Source organism: Pleurodeles waltl, chromosome 4_1 (genome assembly GCF_031143425.1).
Source record: "Pleurodeles waltl isolate 20211129_DDA chromosome 4_1, aPleWal1.hap1.20221129, whole genome shotgun sequence".
Taxonomy (NCBI): domain Eukaryota; kingdom Metazoa; phylum Chordata; class Amphibia; order Caudata; family Salamandridae; genus Pleurodeles; species Pleurodeles waltl.
This window is the reverse complement of record NC_090442.1, coordinates 661,806,645-661,830,498: the sequence shown is the minus strand read 5'-3', so window position 1 is coordinate 661,830,498 and position 23,854 is coordinate 661,806,645.

The following is a 23,854-nucleotide window of genomic DNA, read 5'->3' as shown; positions in this document are numbered from 1 at the left end:
TAGCATTTCTGAAAAAATGAGACTTGATCAAACCTTTATATGGGATTCCATTTCCACTAATCACCATTTTTTTATATATAGATATTGCATCCATCAGCTGCTAGGAAAAAAGGATAATGTGAGTGTGTAATTAATCTTTCCTCCCGCAAAGGACTGTCACTAGTCTGCCCAAGAAAGGATCTGTGTGCCCACATTTAGGGCAGACCTTAGATTAATGATTTCCAATTGAATTGATTAAACCACATCAATTTTAAAATCTACCTGTCATGGGTACCCTGGCATATAAATCAGCGATCAGAAAGGAGCTATACAATGAAAATGTGCTTAACATTGCCTTCAGTTAGAGCAATAACTAAATCAACTATTAAAGAATTATTAATCAATAATGTATTAATATACTTGCTTATATATCACAAATGCATAAATACAGTCAGCAGTGTTTCAAAAATTATTTTAGCCTGTGTAGGGGGCCGAGGACACAAAGGATCGAAGATGTAACTATAAGGCAGGGGGCAAACGTGAAGAGAAAACAGAGACACACACGTGCACATACACAGGCCTCCCTTATCTTTTCTCCTCCCAATTATTCATTTATTCACATTCCATTTCACCATCTCTTAGTTCTTTCTCTTTCACGTTTTCATTCCTCCTTCTTGTCATCCCTCCTTCACTTTCACGTAATTTTGTTTATTTAAATTGCTTTTCTAGCTCAATTTTCTTCGCATCTTGCGTTTTCTTACTGTTTCTTCAGCTGCAGCCGTTCCTCCTGCCACAGGTTCGGCTACACAGCTCGGGTCCTGCCGTCTGCTTTGCTTTTTGTGGTGTTCTTACCATTGCCTAATAAGCAGTGTGTTAGGGCCGGTAGGTGTCGGGCGGCAGGAGAAATGCTTCCGGTGCGCATCCCCGGTTGGACCACTGGTGACTCCAGTAGTCGTGGCTATGACCTCATGTGTGTTTTAATTAACTTATTAACTGATTTCTCAGATAATTGGACTTTCTAAAGAGGTCTCTATCGAGAAACCAATAAAAGCTTGGAGAACATGAAGGGTGTACTTCTGTTTCAGCAGGATAGCGAGCTAAATGCAGATGCCCTGCACCAGGACGACCTCAGGTAGCAAGGTAAGAAATGACGCACCGTGGATGAGGATTCTTTGCTCACAGCCCACCAGGTTGTCTCAGAATAAACCTTGGGGCGAGAAGTAGTGAGAGTTGGGTGAGCACCGTGAGCTGTGTAATTTGCAGCCTAATTGTGAAGTACTATGAGGATAGGGGTTGTACTATGCTGACCCGTCAGTAAGATTCTGACTGGAGGTGCCATATGTCACATTGTCTAGCTTACCTGGTCAGCCCCATCTGCCCCACTATGGAAGGGTTACACAATGGTAACCATCAGTCTTTCGGTCGATTTAAAATAAATAATATTTTAGAAGGCTGAGTTTGTTTAAAATGGCTAATGTGGGTGCCACATTAGTAATACATAATACATTGTAAGGGTCACTGCAGTCTGTGTTGTCAGCAAGACTCAGATCCTATACGTTTTATTTTAAATATTTCCTGGTGTAGATACACTTGGCTAAGTGTTATGAATACTATTAAGCACCTAAACTCGTAATCATTAAATAAGAAGACAAATTTAGTTCCCGATGTTAAACAAGCATTAGCAAAGCCACTAGCTCTCGCCTATGCAAGAGTTATTGGCTCTGTCAATGTGTTTTAGTCATGTTGTATACCAGTGTGGCTGCTGCTCAGCATGCTGTTGTGTAGAGTGCAGTGGCGTTGAGTACAGTGGTACAGAGTAGAGTGCAGTGCATAGAGTGCAGTGGCATTGAGTACAGTGGTGCAAAGTATAGTGCAGTGACGTAGAGTGCAGTAGCACACAGCAGTGTGCTGCAGTGTAGACTAGAGTGCTGTGGCATGGAGTGGTGTAGAGTAGAATACAGTAGAGTTGTGTAGAGTGCATTGGCATAAAGTGTTGCAGATATAGTGGTGCAAAGTGCAGTGGTGTAGAGTGCAGCAGCATAGAATTCAGCGGTGTACAATGCAACATCATAGAATGCAGTGGCGTAGATTAAAGTGGGCATAGTAGAGTGCAGTGGTGCAAAGTGGAGTGGCTTAGAGTGGCAGAGAGTGCAGTGGAATAGAGTACAGTGACAGAGAGTGCAGTGGTGCAGAACAGACAGGGTTACAATAGCAGAGAGTGCAGTGGCATAAAGTGATGTAAAATGAAGTGGCATAGAGTGCAGTGACATATAGTGGAGTGATGCAAAGTGCAATGGCAGAGAGCGCAGTGATGAAGAATGGTGTAGAGTGCATTAGCGTAGAGTGCAGAGTTAAGTAGCATAGAGTTCAGTGGCAGAAAGTACAGTGTTGTAGAGTAAAGTGTTATAGAGTGGAGTGGTGTAGAGTGACATAGAGTGCATTGGCGTAGAGTGCAGTGGTGTGGAGTAGAGTGGCATAGAGTGCAGTGGTTTAGAATGGAGTGCAGGGGTGTAGAGTGCAGTGGCATGGAATGCAGTTTTGTAGAGTGCATTTGCAGTGGTATAGAGTAGAGTGCAGGGGTGTAGAATGCAGTGGCATGGAGTGCTGTTTTGTAGAGTGCATTGGTGTAGAGCGCAGTGGCATATAGTGCAGTGGCAAAGAGTGAAGTGGCACAGAGTAGAGTGGAGTGGCATATAATACAATGGCATAGAGTAGATTGTTTCAGAGTAGAGTGAAGTGGTATAGAATGGAGTGGTGCAGTGTAGAGTGTAATGGCACAGAGTAAAATGGTGTAGTGGCATAGAGTGCAGTTGTGCAGAGTAGATAAGAGTGGCATACAGTGGTTTGCAGGGGCATACAGTTGAGTGTTACAGAGTACAGTGCATTGGCATAGAGTGTATTGGTGTACAGTATATTAGTATACATTGCAGTGGAATATAGTGCAGTGGCATAGAGTGCAGTGATGTAGAGTGCAGTGTTGTAGAGAGGCAGAGTGGGGTTGTGCAGAGTAGATTGAGTTGGCCTAGACTGGAGTGGTGTAGAGTACAGTGCTGAAGAGTGCAGTTGTGTAGAGTGGCGTAGAGTGCATTGGCATAGAGTAGATTGGCGCAGAATCTGCCACAGAGGCATAGAATGAAGTTGCGTAGCATGGAGTGGTACAGAATCAAGTAAAGCGCAGTAGAGTGGAGTGGTGTAAAGTGGAGTTGTGCAGAATAGAGTGCAGGAGAGTGGGGTGGTGCAGAGTAGAGTGACATGGCATAGAGTGGATTATGCATGGTGTGCAGCACACTGCCATTACAGACAACACATTTTCAATTGAAATGATAATTACATTTGCACAGTCATACAGCTTTAATAATAAAACTATACAGTGCACAGATGATAATGTGTGGAAATTGCATCACCTAGTGTATTGATTTGTTTTGATCATATTAAAATATTTGTTTCCAATACACTTCAAAATTAACAAAAATGAGTTTCATTTGTGTAATCCTAATTCTGATATATTCTAAACTACTTGCACATTTAATTTAAATGTTGTTCTGTACTAGAAAAAAGCCTTTCTTATCCCCAGTATCCTGCAAGATTGTCACTTAAATTCTCTCACTTTGAAGTCAGAGTAAGATAGGTAAACACCAAGCTCCCTTGAAAGACAGAGCCTGGCATTTGATCTCTGTCTTTGAATGCACAGCAAATGTGACATAATAAGAACAAGATGTAAAGGTCTGTCTACGGAAATCGAGCACTGGTAGAAGAATACAAGAGGAGTTGGCGTGAAAAAGCTTTGCTCCTTGGAAAGGGACGAACTCACACTGGACAGCCTAAAAAACATAAAGCCAACAAACAGAAAGCTAGAAAATGTGAGCTGCAAACCACAAAGTCAATGGTAAACTACAGGTGAAATGCATTCCTAGGGAAACTTTCTGAATGTCCCTAAGGTGTGTTTTGCAAACTACACAACTGTGCTGTCTGGTAGGCTTTGACCTAAAATGAGGCTGGCTACAGCACAATCTTTGCATTGTTCTGCAATCTGCCCCTCTTTTGTGGTACCAGGGAAGCACATCTCCCTGGTATTGCAAAAGCACAAGGCTGTAACATCCCCAACGCACCCCCTCACTAGTATAAAAGAGGTGGGTATGATCTTGATACTTCCTGCTACCTGTTTGGAATTCACTGTTGCAGGCCTGCAATGGACAGTGCACCTCCATCTCTGCATTTAAAGAATGTCTGCTTTTTGAATCAGCCCTTGTCTGTTAGACAGACAGTTGCAGTAATGAAAAAAATAAAATAGGCATTCTGCGTATAGTGTGGGGGAGCATTCAGCAGCCCCTGGAAATCTAGTTTAAGATTTAGATGCAATAGGTGACTGACCCCAGAGGCACACTTGATTACATCATGTTATCTTGTCCTTGACTTGAACACGTTGATAGCAGTAGCGGTGGAATAAAGAGAATCAATGAAGGGTTTATGATGGAAGTTCATGCACAGCTATATGTTAATCAGGGCGGCTCCATTGTTGATTGAGACACACTGTGTCCGTAGATATAGGAGGACTACACTGTTAGCTTTGTGACTCTACAAACCCACAGGGTGCCCTTGGTTATTTGGAAAACTGTACAAAGGTTGAGAGAGACTGCCTGGTCAAGCCTTATTGGTGGCTAACCTACTGTTTTGTGAGTGTCCATACCTATCTAATATCAGTGTATCCTGATATCCCTTTGTGTTCCTATGCGACTTTGAATCTTCAACAAAAATGGGAACATTTCTGCCAACAATCATCTGTTAACCGCTTAGGAATATATTAAGAATGGACCTTTGAATCAAAGAATCCTTACTAAATATTTGCACACGTGGAGAACGGTGAGTACAATCGCAGGTAGTGCAGAGCAGTCCAAAAGAACTAGAAGCCGGCCAAATGGTCAGTAGTTGCTGGTCTTAATGAGGACTGAACGATGCAACTGACAAAAGGTCAAGTGAAGTAGTTTTATGTAATGCTTATTAGGCAAGGCAATGCAGGTCTCCACCAAGAATGCATGGGGAACAAGATTGCCCAGGCGACTAGATAATTCCCTCAATTTAGCCCCAGGCTACGCTCATCTCAGGTACAAGTTGGATCAGCAAGAACAAAAAACAGAACAAGCTGCAAATAAGTTCTCCATCAGACAAGTTCTGCTCCACCATTTTTTTTTTGGGTAAGAAGCATACATTCACAGTCAGGGGTATCGCTTACACGTGCACAGAGTTCTTTATTCATATTTCGCGTGACATCACAGTTCTTGGGTGAGAGCAAGACAAAGTATTCACTTTGTTTGCTTTCACTTTGATAACATAAAAAGGGTACCATATTCAGCTTTCCTTTAGCTCCACCGCCAGAACTTAGCATATTGTTTTACTCTTCTTCAGATGTGGTTAGAAGAAATATTAGCTTACATTTCAATAATACAGAAGTAAAGTAATTCAAGTGCAAGATGGTAATTCAAGTAGTGACAAAGAATGGGGTATGAGGCGGCTTCCATTAGAAGATGGTACATTGCCTGCAGACATACACCTCAAGTTCGCTTTACCTGAAAAATATTTTTTAAACTCAAAGTGACTGGTAGAAAGTCGCAGGGACACCTTCCAGCGAGGCTAACTGACAAACAATTTGCTTAAATAAAATGATTTAGGATTAGAAACAGCTTACTCACCATTGGCAAGTAAACTCATTCCTAAATTCTAATAAAAATAGGGCCAAAGACGGGGTAGAGAAAAATATTGGACGATGGCCAGGAATAGAAAACGTTCACCCTGGGACTCCATAAACTGGGTGATGTGGAAAGGTAAATGAGTCATCAAAGGCAGCATCATTAGGAGTGGAGCTAATGACAGTCTCCCTCTGCATTAAGTTTGGCAAAATCTGCATACAAAGAAATTGCAAAAATGTGATGGGTGGATCACTTGAATTAATCTCAGCCACTTGGACTTACTCTGGCCCTCAATCCAGTGTATCATTTTTTGCCACAATGCAACCTCAGACAAGAAGCAGCAATATGAAAATCAGCATTGGTACTGCTCCAATAGTAACAGCCCAGCCCAGACTGCCAGGTCCCCTCCGACCAGAAAAAACAAGCAACCACAGTCTGGCTTCATCCTATTTAAGCCTTTTAAGTAGGGTGCATCTTAAGTTCTATGGCATAATGAGCAATGGACCCACGCCTAGGTACACCCACTGCACTTAGGACATTGCATTGAAGAAAGTAAAAATGTTGACGGGGGTATCTTGAAGTGATCTCAGCTACTGGTAATTACTGTGGACTACAATCCAGTCTATCTTTTATTTTTGCCCAAGCCACCTCAGGCACAATATACATATCAGTTTTAATTCTGCTCTACTACAAACAGACCAGTCCAAACTCTGAGATCAGTTACCCTCTGAGCAGATACACAAGAAATCCCACATTGGTTTTGCCCTAATTGAGCAGCCCTCAGTGATTGTCAGTGGCTCAGATTAATTAAACCATTCCTTTCCTCACTTTACGATTTGTTGCAGTAGGTCCCCTAGGCATGAGTAGTATGCCCAGTCATCAGTCCCATGCTCAATGTACCAAAGAAATCAAACTATGCCTCAAGGAAGAGGCCTAAACAAAACCGAGTATCATTTTTATTAATGAGAGTTCTCTCCTGAGGGACTCGAGCATAATCTCAGACACCTCCACACTCAGATCGAGATTTAGGCCCTTATTATGGGTTTGGCAGTCTATTGGCAAGACCGCTGGCGGTTGCAGGCCCCAAAGGACAACTATTGTTGGCAGTATCCCGCCCACTGTATTAGGAGCCCACGATGAAGACTGCCAAAATACAGCCACAAATCCGACACCGCCAGGACGACCGAGGGTGGGATAGAGGCGGTCCCACCACCAGCACTGCCACGCCGAACACATTCCGCCCTCCATATTACAAGCCACAAATCAGCACAGCTGTCATTGCACGGCGGAAAATCATTGGCAGTGCGAACCAACGTGGTCAAAAACTCACCTCTAACAGAACACAGTACCACATTGGAAGGTATGAATTCCCCACACCTGAGATACATACACACACCACACACACCTGCTCACTGCACTATATAACACACTCACATACACCCCCACAATCTTTTGCAACCACAACTACCAACACAGGCAGCAAGGTGCAAACCAACAAAGGACACTGCACATCAATACCATAAGCACCATCACACTTCACACGCATAACACAACACACAACTGCACCAGCAACACAATACATATATCACCACTGCACACAAACACTAGATACCACCAGCACACACAACAAAAACACCTCCCACAGCATCAACCACCCTACATTGCACCCTTGCGCACAACACACACCAGCTCCCACAACACAATCACCATGTCATGTCAGATGAACCCACGCTTCACAGACGATGAGCTGAGGGTCATGGTCGATTAAATCCTCAGGGTAGAGCCACAATTGTTTGGAGCATAGGTCCAGAAAACATCTATAGCCAGGAAAATGGAGTTATGGCAAAGAATTGTCCACAGGGTGAATTCAGTGGGCAACCATCCACGCACCAGGGAGGACATTTGGAAGAGGTGGAATAACCTACGGAGGAAGGTGGGTTCCATAGCATAGCATCACAACACCAAATTGCTATACAGAAGAGTGGTGGTGGGCCCTCACCTCCTCCCCCAGAGTACACAACATGGGAGGAGAAGGTCTTGGCAATATTGCATCCTGAGGGCCTTACTGGAATACCCGGAGGACTGCAGTCTCGTAAGTAACTACCACTCCCCTGGCACAAAGTACTCCTGTCCAGCATGCTACCTCACCACCCCATCACTCCCCACATTCACCCTATCTACCACTCCCCCTCACACCCAATCACCTCATACACCTCCCCTGCTTGCCACACCACCACCTAACCACAATGTCCACACAGTCCCTCCCAAGTGCATGGATAGCACTGCCAACAAAAATCACTACAAATCCCACAATGCACAAGCCCATCTACGAATAAACCTGCTATCTCCACTGCACAGATCAACTCCTGCACGTATAACTATTGCACCTGCCACACCAACTGGATGCTTCGACTGAGGAACAACACATGTCAATGACAGAAATGCAATCCCCATTCCTCAAACCCTAATGGAACAAGGGAACTACCCCATAATCCACTATCCACAAACAATGCCTGCAGTGCAACATCTGTCATTGCCATAACTCGGAATCAAGTCAAGCCGCTGTATGCATCAGAAAACGAGACAACCAATTACATCTCCACCAGGTAACACTCTTCCACTCCATCCACAGGTACCCCTGCCATTGCCACCATGGAGACGTTACCAGAAAATGCCAGCCTTCCCCAGGATGAAGGCCCCAGTGACGACTACGCCTCAGGATGTCTGGACATTGACTACTTACCTGGCCCACTGGGGACACCTGGTTAGTCCACCACTCCCAGCCTTACCCTGCCCACATCCAACCCCCATCCCCACCTTGTGGCAATGATAGCACTGCCAACCCCTTGTAGCCAAACCTGTGTCACAAGGGCTGGTCAATCGGTAGTGTGCCCCACAGTACTGGGACCAGAGTCGACCCCTCATACCCAAGACAATGAAGGTCTTGATGAGACTGGGAGTGGGCACACTGTACCAGTGGCACAGGCACAAGGGGGCAGTGGGCATGGGAGAGAACATGTGGGCCAGAGGACAGGGCAGCAAAGGGAGCCAACTGACCAGGAGTCCATCTCCCAAGTCCTGGGAGCATACCAGCAATCCCAGGACAAGATGGGCCAAATACTGGCCATCTTGGGGGAAAACCAGTGGCTGCAGAGGGAATACCACCTAGAGGCCATGCAGCAGTGGCAGGCACTCAATGCCTCCATGGCCACCATTGCGGGGGTGCTCAGGGACCTCTCCAACATCCTGCATTCCACCTCCACTCACCAGCAGGCCCCTTCCACTGGCTACCACTTATCTGAGGCATCTACATCAGCGGCAGCCAGTGGACTGGAGGCCCTGCCAGGGAACCCACAGATCACTGACACCCCTCCCTCTGTAGCTGAGGAACCCACCGCAAACGTGGTCATCCATCCAGAGATCCGGCTGTAGCAGATGCCAAGACCAAACCTACTGCCAGGATGTGACCCTCTCCTGAACATCCTCCCTTGTGTGCCACTGGCACACCTTGTTGACTGTTCATTGTCATTTCTCCATTTTACCTATGACCCTGGGACACTGGACCTCTACTACAAACACCTAGGCCATCCACTTAGATGATTTCATCCACCATTACCCCACTCATCAACTATTGGACAAAATATGCACAATAAACACTGTACATCACAGCAAATGCATTTGTGTCTTTATTGTGTGATGTTCAAATGTGTGTTCAGCTAAATGGCATGTGTAGTAATACCCCTCAACAAACAGCCAGTGTAAATTAAAGTAGAGTGAGGCATCTTCTGTAGGGGAGCTAGTACATCAGAGATGTCACAATAGTCAGTTGTACGAGAGACAGTAGTCCAGCCAAACATCAGAGTAGATCCAGCAATCTGAAATAAGCACAACAAAGGAACACACATCAGGATGTGAGGCCTGGTAGCACTCTAGGCACATATGCAGCCCATCATTGTGGGTGGCCATTGTGGTTTTGCAAGGCAACAGAGCACAACTGATTACACTTCTACATCAACAAACACAATAAGTACATGACTTAATAGCTGTAGCTGACAGCTGTAATGGGCTCAACTCAAAAACATCAACTGTTAGCAAAGGCAACTTGACATGAATGGCTCAGGCAACTGCTAGGAGAGGAAAGGATACATTGTACACGGTCCATAGCTGGACTCACATCTGGACATGAGATGACAGGACACATAGCACTCTCCAGAACTGTCTTCTGAAGGTGTATAACTAGCATCCTGCATCAGGGATATATGGCTGAGTTGACACCAACTACACTTCTCCTGACATACAATCAGTTGTCTATCATGACCCACACATCGGAATTGGTAAATGGCACATCTGCATTGATGTAAATGGCCAGGAGGGGCATTGTCATTAACCCAAGTGCAAGTATATCACCTGCTACAACACACACAACATACCTGTATGTCAATGGAAGTACTGATTGATCAACTCCTTCTTAGAGTGTGCGACACCATCCCCATCAACCTCCTCATCACTTTCCATGTCACCATACCACCCACTGGTCCAGCGGCTACCTCCTCATCTGCTAGTAATGGGATGTGACGTTGTAGGGCCAGATTGTGGAGCACGCAGCAGGCAATTATGATCTGGCACACCTTTTGTGGACTGTAAAGGAGGGCACCCCTGAGACATGGAGACATCGGAAAAATGCCTTAAGTAGGCCAAAAGTCCTTTCAATCACATGCCTCGTCCTGCCGTGGGCCTCATTGTAACGTATCTTGGCATCCATGACAGGGATTCTCACTGGTGTGAACAGCCAGGGCAGGTTAGGATAGCCTGAGTCACCCGTACGAATAAAGGCAGGAAACATTGCAAACCAGGGTTAACCACAGAGAATGATCTGTTGGCAGGTGCTACAACAGAGACACACATTTATATTGATACCTACCAATGAGCAAGCCTTCTCTCTTTTTAGAAGTGCAGTCATGTGTGGGATATTGATGTTCCTCATTATCTAGGCATCATGCACAGATCCCGGAAACTTGGCAGTCACTTGGGAGATGTACTGGTCCGCCAAACACACACCTGCACATTAATAGATTGAAAGTTCTTCCGCTTCCTATACACTTGTTTGTTTACACTGGAAGGAACCAAAGCAATATGGGTGCCATCAATTTCTCCTATGACGTGAGGAATGTGTCCATGTCTCCAAGGTCGTAGAAGTCTCCCTTTATAGTGGCCAAATTTGCAGGTTGGGTGAACCTGATGTAGCTGTCCGTGTGTTTTAGGAAAGCAGAGAGTACATCCTTCAACACTAAATTGAACATGGCCTGTGACATCCCTGCTGCCAAGCCCACTGTGACCTGAAAGGGCCCTGTGGCAAGGAAGTGTAGTACCGACAATACTTGTACTGTGTGAGGGATGGCATAGGGATTGCAGATGGCAGGTAGTCGATCTTCCTCCAACTGGGTACAGAGCATAATGATGGTGATACAATTCAAACAATAGGTCTTGACGATGTGTCTCTCTTCCAAGGTAGCGAGGTCGACTAGCGGACGGTACACCAGTACATTTCTTATTCTCCTCATTACATGGTATCTAGGATGGAGTGAAGGGAATGTAAATTGTGATACGCACTCCACAAATGTTATCTGCACAAAATGTTGTCCCACACACCAAACAATGCATACATGCCTGCATAGGTGACACACACTACATTGTGAATGCAGGAGGGCCATATCTACCATCTGTGCTGACCCGTTACAATGGATGTGGATGGCGATGTGGTATGTTTGTAGACCATCGCTGCCTACTTAGGCCCTCATTCTGACCTTGGCGGGTGGCGGAGGCCGCCCGCCAAAGTCCCGCCGTCAGGTTACCGTTCCGCGGTCGAAAGACCGCGGCGGTAATTCTGACTTTCCCGCTGGGCTGGCGGGCGGTCGCCTTCCGACCGCCAGCCAGCCCAGCGGGAAAGAGGCTTCCACGATGAAGCCGGCTCGGAATCGAGCCGGCGGAGTGGAAGCTGTGCGACGGGTGCAGTTGCACCCGTCGCGTATTTCACTGTCTGCGCAGCAGACAGTGAAATACATGTAGGGGCCCTCTTACGGGGGCCCCTGCAATGCCCATGCCAGTGGCATGGGCACTGCAGGGGCCCCCAGGGGCCCCGCGACCCCCCCTACCGCCATCCGGATCTCGGCGGTCCGACCGCCGGGATCTGGATGGCGGTAGGGGGGGTCGGAATCCCTGCGGCGGTGCAGCAAGCTGCGCCGCCGCGGAGGATTCAATGGGGCGGCGGTACACTGGCGGGACCTCGCCAGTGGTGCCGGTCCGACCGCGGCTTTACCGCCGCGGTCGGAATCCCCATTGGAGCACCGCCGGCCTGTCGGCGGTGCTCCCGCGGTCCTCCGCCCTGGCGGTCTAAGACCGCCAGGGTCAGAATGACCACCTTAGTGCCTGTCCTAATCACTTTCTGCTCCTGTCTTGTAGTGAATCCTACTTCATTTTAATGGGACAACAGGAGTTAGCTTAGCCTTTGGCTTGCAGACTCATGCCCCTGTCACCTAGTGACTTTTAACCTACTTAGCTTGCTCTTTCTTAGCACATTTAATTATCTATTTCTTCTAAAATGGCTGCCTTGTTTAGAGCTAGGCCACTTGTTATGAGTTACATTATCAGTGTCACCGCGCTAAGGCATTAAGAACAAGCACCAAAGACAAACAAACAGTAGGTGTTCACACTTAGGGATATTCCCTCTCTATACTTTCGAGGGATTGTTTATATTAATTGCCGTCCCAAGCATGTCTGTTATCTATTGTTTGGGAACACACCTATGTCAGGGGTCCTTGGAGATCTGTATAAATATATCACACTTTAGAAAGATAATCAGGGGGATTCCGACCAGAGGGCATCATCTTGATGCTAACCCAGTCTTCGTGTCCCTGCGGAGTCTGAGATAGAGACCTCATTCCAAGGTAACGAGAGTTAGGGGCTCCTCTCATGGACATGGCATTGGCAGATTAGGTTTAACAAACCCAGCTCTCCTTTAGGTAGGAGGTTAGGCCTTTCACATTAGGGTATTAGGGCATATTACATCTCGTATGTCTTTTCTATGCATTGCAAGATGGTGGGGGTCTTTGTAATAATGACTCTCGTCTTCACAATTCTGTTTCTTGCATTATTCATTATCCTAATCATTGCAGCCCATGCAACTTATCGCAAATTGCAGTTATGTTGAATAAAAACTATTGAAACTTTACTGAATCTTTGTCATTGCCTGTGTTTGTATGAGACATGATATATCTGTGAGAAAGGGGTAATCTCCATTTAACCACGACATTCCCTGAGATGTCTTACTCTTGAGTCCATGCGTAAAGGCTGCCACAAATCACCTTTTTACTATTGTGTTTCTGGTGAGGTGCTGCTAGTGAGCCGGTAAGGTTGGGACAACAGTTGCGACTTGTTGTAGGAAAGACGTAGTCGACTACAAACAAAAGTACTGTCATCCTTTAACCAGCAGTCTTGCCCAGAGCAAGAGTCCAAACTACGACATGGCGCCACCAACAATGGTGTTTAGGCACTAATTTACGGATACCCCAACTATCACTGTCTCACAGACAAAAGGTACCCTAAGTACCATTATACGGAGACGTCCGTGGTCTTTGGGAAAATCCTCCTAAGCTGAAAAGGTAACACCTGATTACACTGTAGGTTATTCGAGCACGATCTTATAAAAGGACTTTGCTCCCCATTTTTGGTGTTCCGTTTTTCTAAACAAATATGGCTAATGCCATTGACATTCCTGGAAATGCTAGACAAGCACTAACACAACATTTATTAATGCATGGCCTTACAGGTGAGGGTGGGGATGTTACTCTTATAATAGAAGCTAATGAAGCGTACCAAACAGAAACATTTTACTGTTGGGTCACCTTTCCTGAGGTTGACCAAAGAACACGTACATTCCACACATATGAAATTGCGAACGTACCTCAGCGATACCGAGCATACCAGTATCATGAAATATCGCTCACATACCAAGAGCATCAGAACTGGTTTGAAGGCACCCTACCACATGTACTACAAAGAGTGAGGTTAGGTCCCTTAAGTAACGCCGGACCTACATGGCCTATGTTTGCCACATACACACCTCACCCAGGCGTACAGAATATGCCCCCAGCAGATCTGCGAGATTTATGTAATTAATTAGTAACATTATATAGATGATTAGTTCAGTTCGTAATGCGAACATTAAACACAACACCAGCGCGCCCAGCACCGCCAGCACCTGGTGGTTATCAATTGGCTACTGGGATTAATCCACAAACAGTACATACTATTATGGGTAAAGTACAATCGGAACAGGAAAAAATACCGTTCTGGATTGCCCAGAAAACGAATCAGATGGAAGCTGTGTTTCCCCATACGGGACCACAGGAAAAACATAGACTGCTCACTATGTGCTTGCCTTTTGGGATGGTTCCCTCGGTGGATGACTGTGTCACATGGGGTACAGTCTTCGCTGCCATATATACTACCACACATGGTACCCCGACACTTGCCAATTTGCCAGAAGTATTAAAACAAATACAAAATGAGCATGGGGCTGCACCAGCCCTGGATTTGGGGATGAAATTAATACGTAACTTTGATGCCGTATCCTCAATAATACTCAGTAACATTAAAGGGGAAGCGGTATCTCTGGCAATTCGCCAGCATCTCTGGGAAACTCTACACCAGGAACAAGAGAGACAGCTACCAAAAATTATTTCCGATACCTGTACCAGTATAGGACGGGTTAGTTTGGGAGCCAAACCAAAGAAATTGGAATTACAAGGTACCGCCCATAAGGAGGGTACAAAGCAGGCACAAGAGGGCTCGAAGAAGCACTGGGAGAAACAAAACGATTACAAAGAAAGAAGGAATAAGAGAGCTGATTCTCCACGCCCGGAGAACTCCGAAAGGAGATATAGGGGGTGATTCTAAGTCTGGCGGGCGGCGGAGGCCGCCCGCCAGACTTCCCCCTCCAAAATACCGCTCCGCGGTCGGAAGACCGCTGAGGGTATTCTGGGTTTTGCACTGGGCTGGCGGGCGACCGCCAAAAGGCCGCCCGCCAGCCCAGTGCAAAACTACCTTCCCACGAGGACGCCGGCTCCGAATGGAGCCGGCGGAGTGGGAAGGTGCGACGGGTGCAGTGGCACCCGTCGCGAATTTCACTGTCTGCAATGCAGACAGTGAAAATCTTTGTGGGGCCCTCTTACGGGGGCCCCTGCAGTGCCCATGCCATTGGCATGGGCACTGCAGGGGCCCCCAGGGGCCCCACGACAACCCATACCGCCATCCTGTTCCTGGCGGGCGAACCGCCAGGAACAGGATGGCGGTATGGGCTGTCAGAATCCCCATGGCGGGATTCAAATGGGCAGCGGAAAACCGGCGGGAGACCGCCGGTTTTCCACTTCTGACTGCAGTCAAACCGCTGCGGTCAGAATGCCCAGCGGGGCACCGCCAGCCTGTTGGCGGTGCCCCCGTCATTTTAGCCCTGGCGGTCTTGGACCGCCAGGGTTAGAATGACCCCCATAATCTCAGAAATAGGGAGAACATTAAAATTCCAGACAGATATACTGATTCACGTCCCTCTCGTTCCTTTCAGGACGCACCGGATAGACGTTGCGAGAGAGGGGGTCGTCAAGATCGACGTTCTGAATACGTGAAAGAAAAGAAAGACTCTCCACAGTCTATTATTAAACAGACAGCTAAGAATGCCAGTACACTTGAGAACACTGTTGAGGAACAAGAAGTGGGCAGTGACTCTGTTAGACAGCGCGGCAGAGGTCACAATATGTCGCCAGAGTCTGAAAGATCATCTGGATGCGACAGCAACTAGCGATTTCATCGCAGTTGAAACAGCGGACGGCCGTGTAGTCCCCCCCGATAGGGTTTATGATTTAAAAATTCAGATAGAGGGAGACGTGGAGCGCATTATTAGTGTGATATTTTGGGATGAACTTACTTGTAATATCCTATTGGCCGAAAGAGACTGGCCACCTGAACACGTCCGCAAGCTCCCACATGGGGAAGATGTCATTTTGCCTTCTTTCTCCGATCTTGTTCCGGAAGCAGACAAAGAAGCCTACGCTTCTGAATGGGCTTTAGCGCAAGCACCCGCGTTATACCACAATCATGTAGGTTGGGACAAGGAGTCGCCTTGTCATGTTATTCACATTAGGTCTACACCCCAACCGCAGCCACAATATCCTGTTAAACATCTGCAATGAATAATCCATTATTCCCCGTTGCAAAGCCAGACCATTCATATAAAATAGTCATTGATTATAGACACTTAAATAGTCATACACGTACATATGCTATACAGAATTCACACAGCACAGCACTAATAAATAATATAGTGCGTAAAAAAGATAAAACAACATTAGACATTTCTAATGGATTCTTCTGCCAGAATTTAGCACATGAAAGTCGGCACCTGAGCGCATTCTCATTTGGCTCTCAGAAACGCTTTTGTCATTTACCTCAAGGCTATAAGAATAGCCCAGGGCTATTTTCAGCCCGTGTAACACCGATACTACACGATATCGATTCCGAGGCGTTATCCTATGTGGATGATAGATATCTCACAGACGACGTCCTCGACATTCATCTTGCGAGGGTTGATCGGATCATTTTGGGATTTGCAGATCTCGGTTACAAATTCAATTTTAAGAAAAGCAAGATAGCCTTTCTTAGTGTATTATTCCTGGGATATGAGCTATCAAATGAGGGAAAGAGCCTGGCCCTGCACTTTCTAGAAAAATGTGCTCAACTGCACCCTCCTAACTCGCTAAAGAAACTCCAGTCATTACTAGGTTTCTTTAATTTTGGCAGAACATACATTCCAGATTATGCACAACGGATCAAGCCACAATGGTGGTCATTACAACCCTGGCAGACGGTGTTAAAGCGGCGGTAAAACCGCCAACAGGCCAGCGGTAAAACAATTGCAATTATGACCGTGGCGGAAACCGCCAACAAAGACAGCCACTTTAACACTCCGACCGCCACAGCGGTACAAACAAACAGCGCGGCGGTCACCGCCAACAGACAGGCGGGAGACAATGTACCGCCCACAGTATCACCACCTACCAATCCGCCACCTTTTCCGGGTCAGATTCACCGCGGATAAAAACACGGCGGAAACAGGAATTTCGAAGGGAAAACGCTCACCTCTATACACCCCACGAGGAACGAGGACACCATGGACCCAGAACTCAAAATTCTCCCTGCAATAGTCTTCCTGCTACTCTACCAGGAGCACGAACGCCGGCGGCGAAGACCACGGTGAGTACTGCACCTACGACACAGGGGAGGGGGGAGGGAAAAAACAGGGACACACACACGCAACACCCCCACCCTCACCCACTACAACACACACAAATGCAAATCTATACATCACAGTAACACCCTCTAAACCCCCCGGAAGAATGCAAGGACAATAGAAAATTAGTGTAACTATTGTAATATATTAAAAACAAGTAGGCAGAAACATATATATATACACCATGTACAAAATATATAACAAGCATAGTAGTCCAGGTAGTGCACTAAGATAGTCCGTGGAACACTGGTACCACACGGTATGGGCAAGGCCCACACAAGATCCCTGACCATGATGGAGAGAACACTGCAGGGGCATCAGAGAGAAAGAAAACAGGCACCTCAGGGGGAGGGAAAGGAGGGTCACCTCAGCCGGTTGAGTGCACGAGGCCAAATCCACGAGGGGGCCACATGCCCACTGTTCCATCCTGGGGAGTGCAAAGCCACAGTCTCTCAAGTCTCTACAGTGGGTGGTCTGCCCACTGTTCAATCCTGGGGAGTGCAAAGCCACAGTCTCTCAAGTCACTACAGTGGGTGGGTTGCCCACTGCCATATCCTGGGGAGTGCAAAGCCACAGTCTCACAAGTCTCTACAGTGGGTGGGTTGCCCACTGTTCCATCCTGGGGAGTGCAAAGCCACAGTCTCTCAAGTCTCTACAGTGGGTGGGTTGCCCACTGTTCCATCCTGGGGAGTGCAAAGCCACAGTCTCTCAAGTCTCTACAGTGGGTGGTTTGCCCACTGTTCCATCCTGGGGAGTGCAAAGCCACAGTCTCTCAAGTCTCTACAGTGGGTGGGTTGCTCACTGTTCCATCCTGGGGAGTGCAAAGCCACAGTCTCTCAAGTCTCTACAGTGGGTGGGTTGCCCACTGCCATATCCTGGGGAGTGCAAAGCCACAGTCTCACAAGTCTCTACAGTGGGTGGGTTGCCCACTGTTCAATCCTGGGGAGTGCAAAGCCACAGTCTCACAAGTGGATGACAGTCTCCACTGGTTCTGGAGGGGGCATGGTGCCCAGAGTGCTTCATCCTGTTAAGGACAGAGGTAGTGGATGTCAGTCTCCACTGGTTCTGGAGGGGGCATGGTGCCCAGAGTGCTTCATCCTGTTAAGGACAGAGGTAGTGGATGTCAGTCTCCACTGGTTCTGGAGGGGGCATGGTGCCCAGAGTGCTTCATCCTGTCAAGGACAGAGGTAGTGGATGACAGTCTCCACTGGTTCTGGAGTGGGCATGGTGCCCAGAGTGCATCATTCACCCCGTGACGGACTCAGTTGCGTCCGTGCCCCTGCCGCTCATGGGCTAGCGGTGCTTCAGATGGCGATGCCCTGTTCAGCGGTGCTTGAGATGGCGGTGCCCTGTTCAGCGGTGCTTGAGATGGCGGTGCCCTGTTCAGCGGTGCTTCAGATGGCGGTGCCCTGTTCAGCGGTGCTTGAGATGGCGGTGCCCTGTTCAGCGGTGCTTCAGATGACGGTGCCCTGTTCAGCGGTGCTGCAGATGGCAGTGCCCTGTTCAGCGGTGCCTCAGATGGCGGTGTCCATTGCAGGGTCTCAGCTGCTGGCGGTCCTTCATGGCCCAGCGGGGCTGGCAGTCCTTCATGGCCCAACGGGCCTTTTGCTGGCGGTCCTTCATGGCCCAGCTGGGCTTGTGCTGGCGGTGGCCTCCTGGGCAGCTGGGCTGGTGCTGGCGGTGGCCTCCTGGGCAGCTGGGCTGGTGCTGGCCTCCTGGGCAGCTGGGCTTGTGCTGGCGGTGGCCTCCTGGGCAGCTGGGCTGGTGCAGGCGGTGGCCTTCTAGGCAGCTGGGCTTGTGCTGGCGGTGGCCTCATGGGCAGCTGGGCTGGTGCTGGCGGTGGCCTCCTGTGCAGCTGGGCTGGTGCTGGCCTCCTGGGCAGCGGGGATGATGGCGGTCTTCTCCACCGTGCAGCTCTTCCCAGACTTGCCGGGTTTCTTGTGGCCCTTCCCCACCTTGGAAGGTGTCACAGCTGACTCCACACTCCCAACGGGACCCCTGGGAGCGGCTTTGGTGGCTGGAGTCTTCACCCTCTCCCGCCGGGCACTGGCCAACTTCTGATGCTTCACACGTGGGGGACTGTCTGTGCTGTGGCTCCATGCCACACTGGCTGCCCTGGTGGCCGGTGCACTCCAGATTCCGGTGACTACAGGCACCACTGGTCCCGGAGATGTTGTGGCTGAGGTGCTAGTTCGGGACCTATGAGACGGACGGGGTGGGGGAGGTGTGGGAAAGAGGTCAAGGGTGGACAGGAAAAGTTTTTTTGACACACTGGGACGGGTAGCTGGAGGGGGTTTGGGAGTGGAGAAAGAGGTGGTGGTTGTAGGAGGTGTACGTTTGGTGACTTTCGGTGAACGTGCATGCACTGGAGGCTGTCGTGAGGTGGATGGCTGTTGGGTGGGTGTGTGCCTGCGTTTGTGTATCTTGGGAGGGGGTGTCACAGACACACTGGGAGAGGACAGAGGGGACATGTGAATGGTAGTGGGGGTGGTGACTGCACATGAGCGGGGTGTGGTGGTGGGTGTGCTGGAGAGGGACGTAGTGGCTGTAGACGTACTGCATGCAGGTGTGAGTGTAGACGAGACTGTGAGGGAGGAGGGAGACGACGAGGAGGGGGACACAGTGGAGGCAGTGGATGTTGGTGTGTCTGCATGTGTGTGATGCTTGTGTGAGTGCCTGTGGGATGTGTGGTGCTTATGTTTGCCTGAGCCTCCTTTGTGTGTTGACGTGTGTGCATGTTGGTTTGTAGGTGTGCTTGGGATAGGCTGAGGTACAGGGGATTGGGTCGGGGTTGAGGAAGTTGGAGGGGGGGAGGCTAGAGACGGGGACAATGGCTGCCATCAGTGCTGAGGCCAGAGTCTGAAAAGCTCGGTGAAGGGCCGCCTGACCAGAATGAATGCCCTCCAGGAATGCATTGGTTTGTTGCAACTGCCTATCTACATCCTGGATTGCATTCAAAATAGTAGACTGCCCAACAGTGAGGGACCTGAGGAGGTCAACGGCCTCCTCACTGAGGGCAGCAGGGGTGACTGGGGCAGGGCCTGAGGTGCCTGGGGCGAAGGTGATGCCCACCCTCCTGGCTGAGCGGGCACGGGGCAAAGGCTGTGGGGCTGCTGGGAGGGCAGTGCTGGTAGGGGGGGTGGTGACTCTACCTGTAGATGCGGGGGGCACTGATGTTGCCGCCACCACAAGGGAGCTCCCATCAGAGGACGAGTCCGTGTCGCTGGTGTCAGCTCCTGTCCCCGCCGTGGAGATCCCCTCGCCCTCCGTCCCACTGGTGAATTCAGACTCCGTAGTGTCGCCCTCCAGGGCCCTGTGGGATGCAGCTCCCTCATGCTCTGTTGCCACTGCTCCTCCGCCTGATGATGCTAATGCACACAAGAACAGGGAGACCACAAAAAGGGGGGGGAACGACAGAAGAAAGACATGTTGAGTGCATTAATTACCGCTACCGTTGGCAGACACGACAGACACAGAAGCCCCCTGCACTACGCCGCGCTCTTGGGCTCCACTGTTCAATTTCTGGGAAATGGACTACAAGGCTATGGACGACCTCTGCACACATAGATGACACAGGGGCATGACTACCTGTACTTGCCACTCTTCAGAGGTGGGCTGGGGTGCCACATGGCCTGACATACGGAGGGGCCTTGCCTACGGAACTCGCCCTGGCCTAGGGAAACCCACAGCCTTCCTCCCCCACCCAGACACCTCCACTGCGCGCAAAGTCAGCAGAATGAGAGTGTACTCACCCCCTTGTGTCTGCTGTGATGCCCTCAAGCGCCCATCCAACTCCGGGTAGGCCACCGCCAGGATCCTGAACATCAGGGGGGTCATGGTGCGAAGGGCACCCCTCCCACGTTGGGAGGCCATCCCCAGCTGAGCCTCCGCCGTCTTCTTGCTCCAGCGGCGAATGTCCTCCCATCTTTTCCGGCAGTGGGTGCTCCGTCTGTGGTAGACCCCCAGGGTCCGGGCGTCCTTGGCGATGGCACGCCAAATATCTTTCTTCTGGTGGGCGCTGACCTACATGAAATGTACAGGGGAAAAAGAGAAGTTATTACCAACTGCACAGTCGAAGTGATTGGCCCCCATCCCTACCCTTGACATGTGGCACATGCATTCACCGTCTTTCATGCACGCAGCACTCTCCCCCCTCCCTTCTTACATCCAGCCCTCTCCACACAGGCATAGCCCATACAGCATGCTCCCAGTGTAGTTACCTGGTTGTCTGGAGGACCGTAGAGTAGCGTGTACTGGGGGAGGACCCCATCCACGAGTTTCTCCAACTCCTCTGATGTGAAGGCAGGGGCCCTTTCCCCAGACACTCGAGCCATTGTCTCTTCCAGACCGAGGTCACAGCAGCACTTGCAGTGTAGGTCCTCTCCTGTCGAAGATCAGGTATCGAGTGATTGAAGTGATAGAAAATGGCGGTCACATCCACGGCGGTGCGTACCGTCACCGCCGGCGTACATCGCCATTGGCTCCTGGGACCCATAGGGTCCAATGTGAACCAATGCAGCATTGCGCCGCGGTCTTCGACCGCCTACCGCGATGGTGTACAACGCCAGCGCAGTTACCTCACATCCCATTGTCCCACTTTAGAGGTCAGGCAGCCGCGATTTCAGGGGCCCACATGGCTTCATTTCCAACTGCGTCACTCATACCTAGGCCTAGACTCAACACACATACAGGCCACCTTTTGTGTATGATAGGTGTTCTGTGTAAACTGTGGGTACGTACCTCTGAGTTGTTTGACTCTCTGATCGCTGTTGTCCTTCATAGGCACCGTCCGCTGGGACATGTGAGGAGATGGTGGCATCCTCCGGTGTACCGACCGTTGGTCGACCTATTGACAATGGAGGAACGACATTTGATTATCACCTACAGGCCTGACCATGCCACAATCCAGGAACTGTGTACCCAGTTGGAGCCAGACCTGATGTCAGCAATCCGCCATCCCACAGGAATCCCCCCTCAAGTGCAGGTGCTGTCAGTGCTCCATTTCCTTGCAAGTGGTTCCTTTCAGACAACAGTGGCCATGGCATCAGGGATGTCCCAGCCTATGTTTTCCAACGTATTGTCCAGAGTGTTGTCTGCCCTTCTGAAACACATGTGGAGCTACATTGTTTTCCCTCAGGTGGAGGATTTGCCTACAGTGAAAGGTGATTTTTATGCCCCGGGACACATCCCCAACATCATAGGTGCCATTGATGGGACACATGTGGCTTTGGTCCCCCCCCCCACAGGAGTGAACAGGTGTACAGAAACCGGAAGAGTTATCATTCTATGAATGTACAGATGGTATGTTTGGCAGACCAGTACATCTCCCATGTGAATGACAAGTTCCCTGGCTCAGTGCATGACGCCTACATCCTGCGGAATAGCAGCATCCCTTATGTGATGGGTCAACTCCAGAGGCACCGTGTGTGGCTATTAGGTGAGCACCTGGAAGCAAATCAGTGGGAATGGTTGTCTGGGTCTGGGGATATCCCTCCAGGTTAGTGCGTGTCTAACAGTTGTCCTTCAACATTTGCAGGTGACTCTGGTTACCCCAACCTGTCATGGCTACTGACACCAGTGAGGAATCCCAGGACAAGGGCAGAGGAACGCTACAATGAGGCCCATGGGCGAACTAGGCGGGTGATCAAGCGGACCTTCGGCCTCCTGAAGGCCAGGTTCAGGTGCCTCCATATGACAGGTGGATCCCTATTCTACTCACCAAAGAAGGTGTGCCAGATCATCGTGGCCTGCTGTATGCTTCAGAACTTGGCTTTGTGACGACAGGTGCCTTTTCTGCAGGAGGATGGTCCAGATGGCGGTGTTGTTGCAGCTGTGGAGCCTGTGGACAGTGAAGACGAGGAAGCAGGGGAAGAAGACATGCACAGCAGGGACTCAGTGATCCAGCAATATTTCCAATGAGACGCAGGTAAGAATACAGAGCTGCCTACTACATGTACTTTAACACTACTACCTCTCTACTGTGTGTCGTTTTCACCCAGTGTATGGTCACTGAGTTGTCACTTTCCCTTACGATTTCACAGATGTGGGTCCCACTGTGTGACATCTGCTTAGATTCCTCATGGACTAGAGCTGTGTGACATAGGTATGTTGACATTCAACTTGAAAGAGCATTTTGTCACTGTAATTGCTAATACACTATTTCGAAATCACAGACAGACTCCAGATTGTTTTGTACTTTAAGTGTGTTTATTTAAGTGCTCAATATTGGAGGGGGTAGTGAAATGGTGTGGGGTGATGGCGGAGGAATGTCCATGGCAGAGTCCAGTCTATTAGTCTCACAGGTGCATTGCCCATATGGGCATAGGAAGTGGAGCTGGGGCAGTTTCAGTATGGACAGGGTGACAAAGTGGGACAGTAGGTTGACAATCAGGGTGGTCTCATTTCTTGGCAGGAGTCTTGGCATCATGCTCTGTCTTTGTCCTGGATCTCAGGGACCGTTTGCGGGGTGGTTCTCCCTCTGCAGGGGGTGGGGTGCTGATGTGGTGGTCCTGTGGCGGTGCCTCCTGTCCCCTAGCGCCGGCGGAGGTGGTGGGCAGTTCATCGTCCATGCTAGTGTCAGGGGCCCCTTGTAGTGCCACAGTGTCCCTCCTGGTGTTCACAAGTTCCTTCAGCACCCCTACGATGGTGCCCACGGTGGAGCTGATGGTTCTGAGTTCCTCCCTGAAGCCCATATACTGTTCCTCCCGCAGGCGCTGGGTCTCCTGAAACTTGGACAGTACCGTTGCCATCGTCTCCTGGGAGTGGTGGTAGGCTCCCATGATGGAGGAGAGGGCCTCGTGGAAAGTGGGTTCCCTTGGCCTGTCCGCCCCCTGTCGCACAGCAGCCCTCC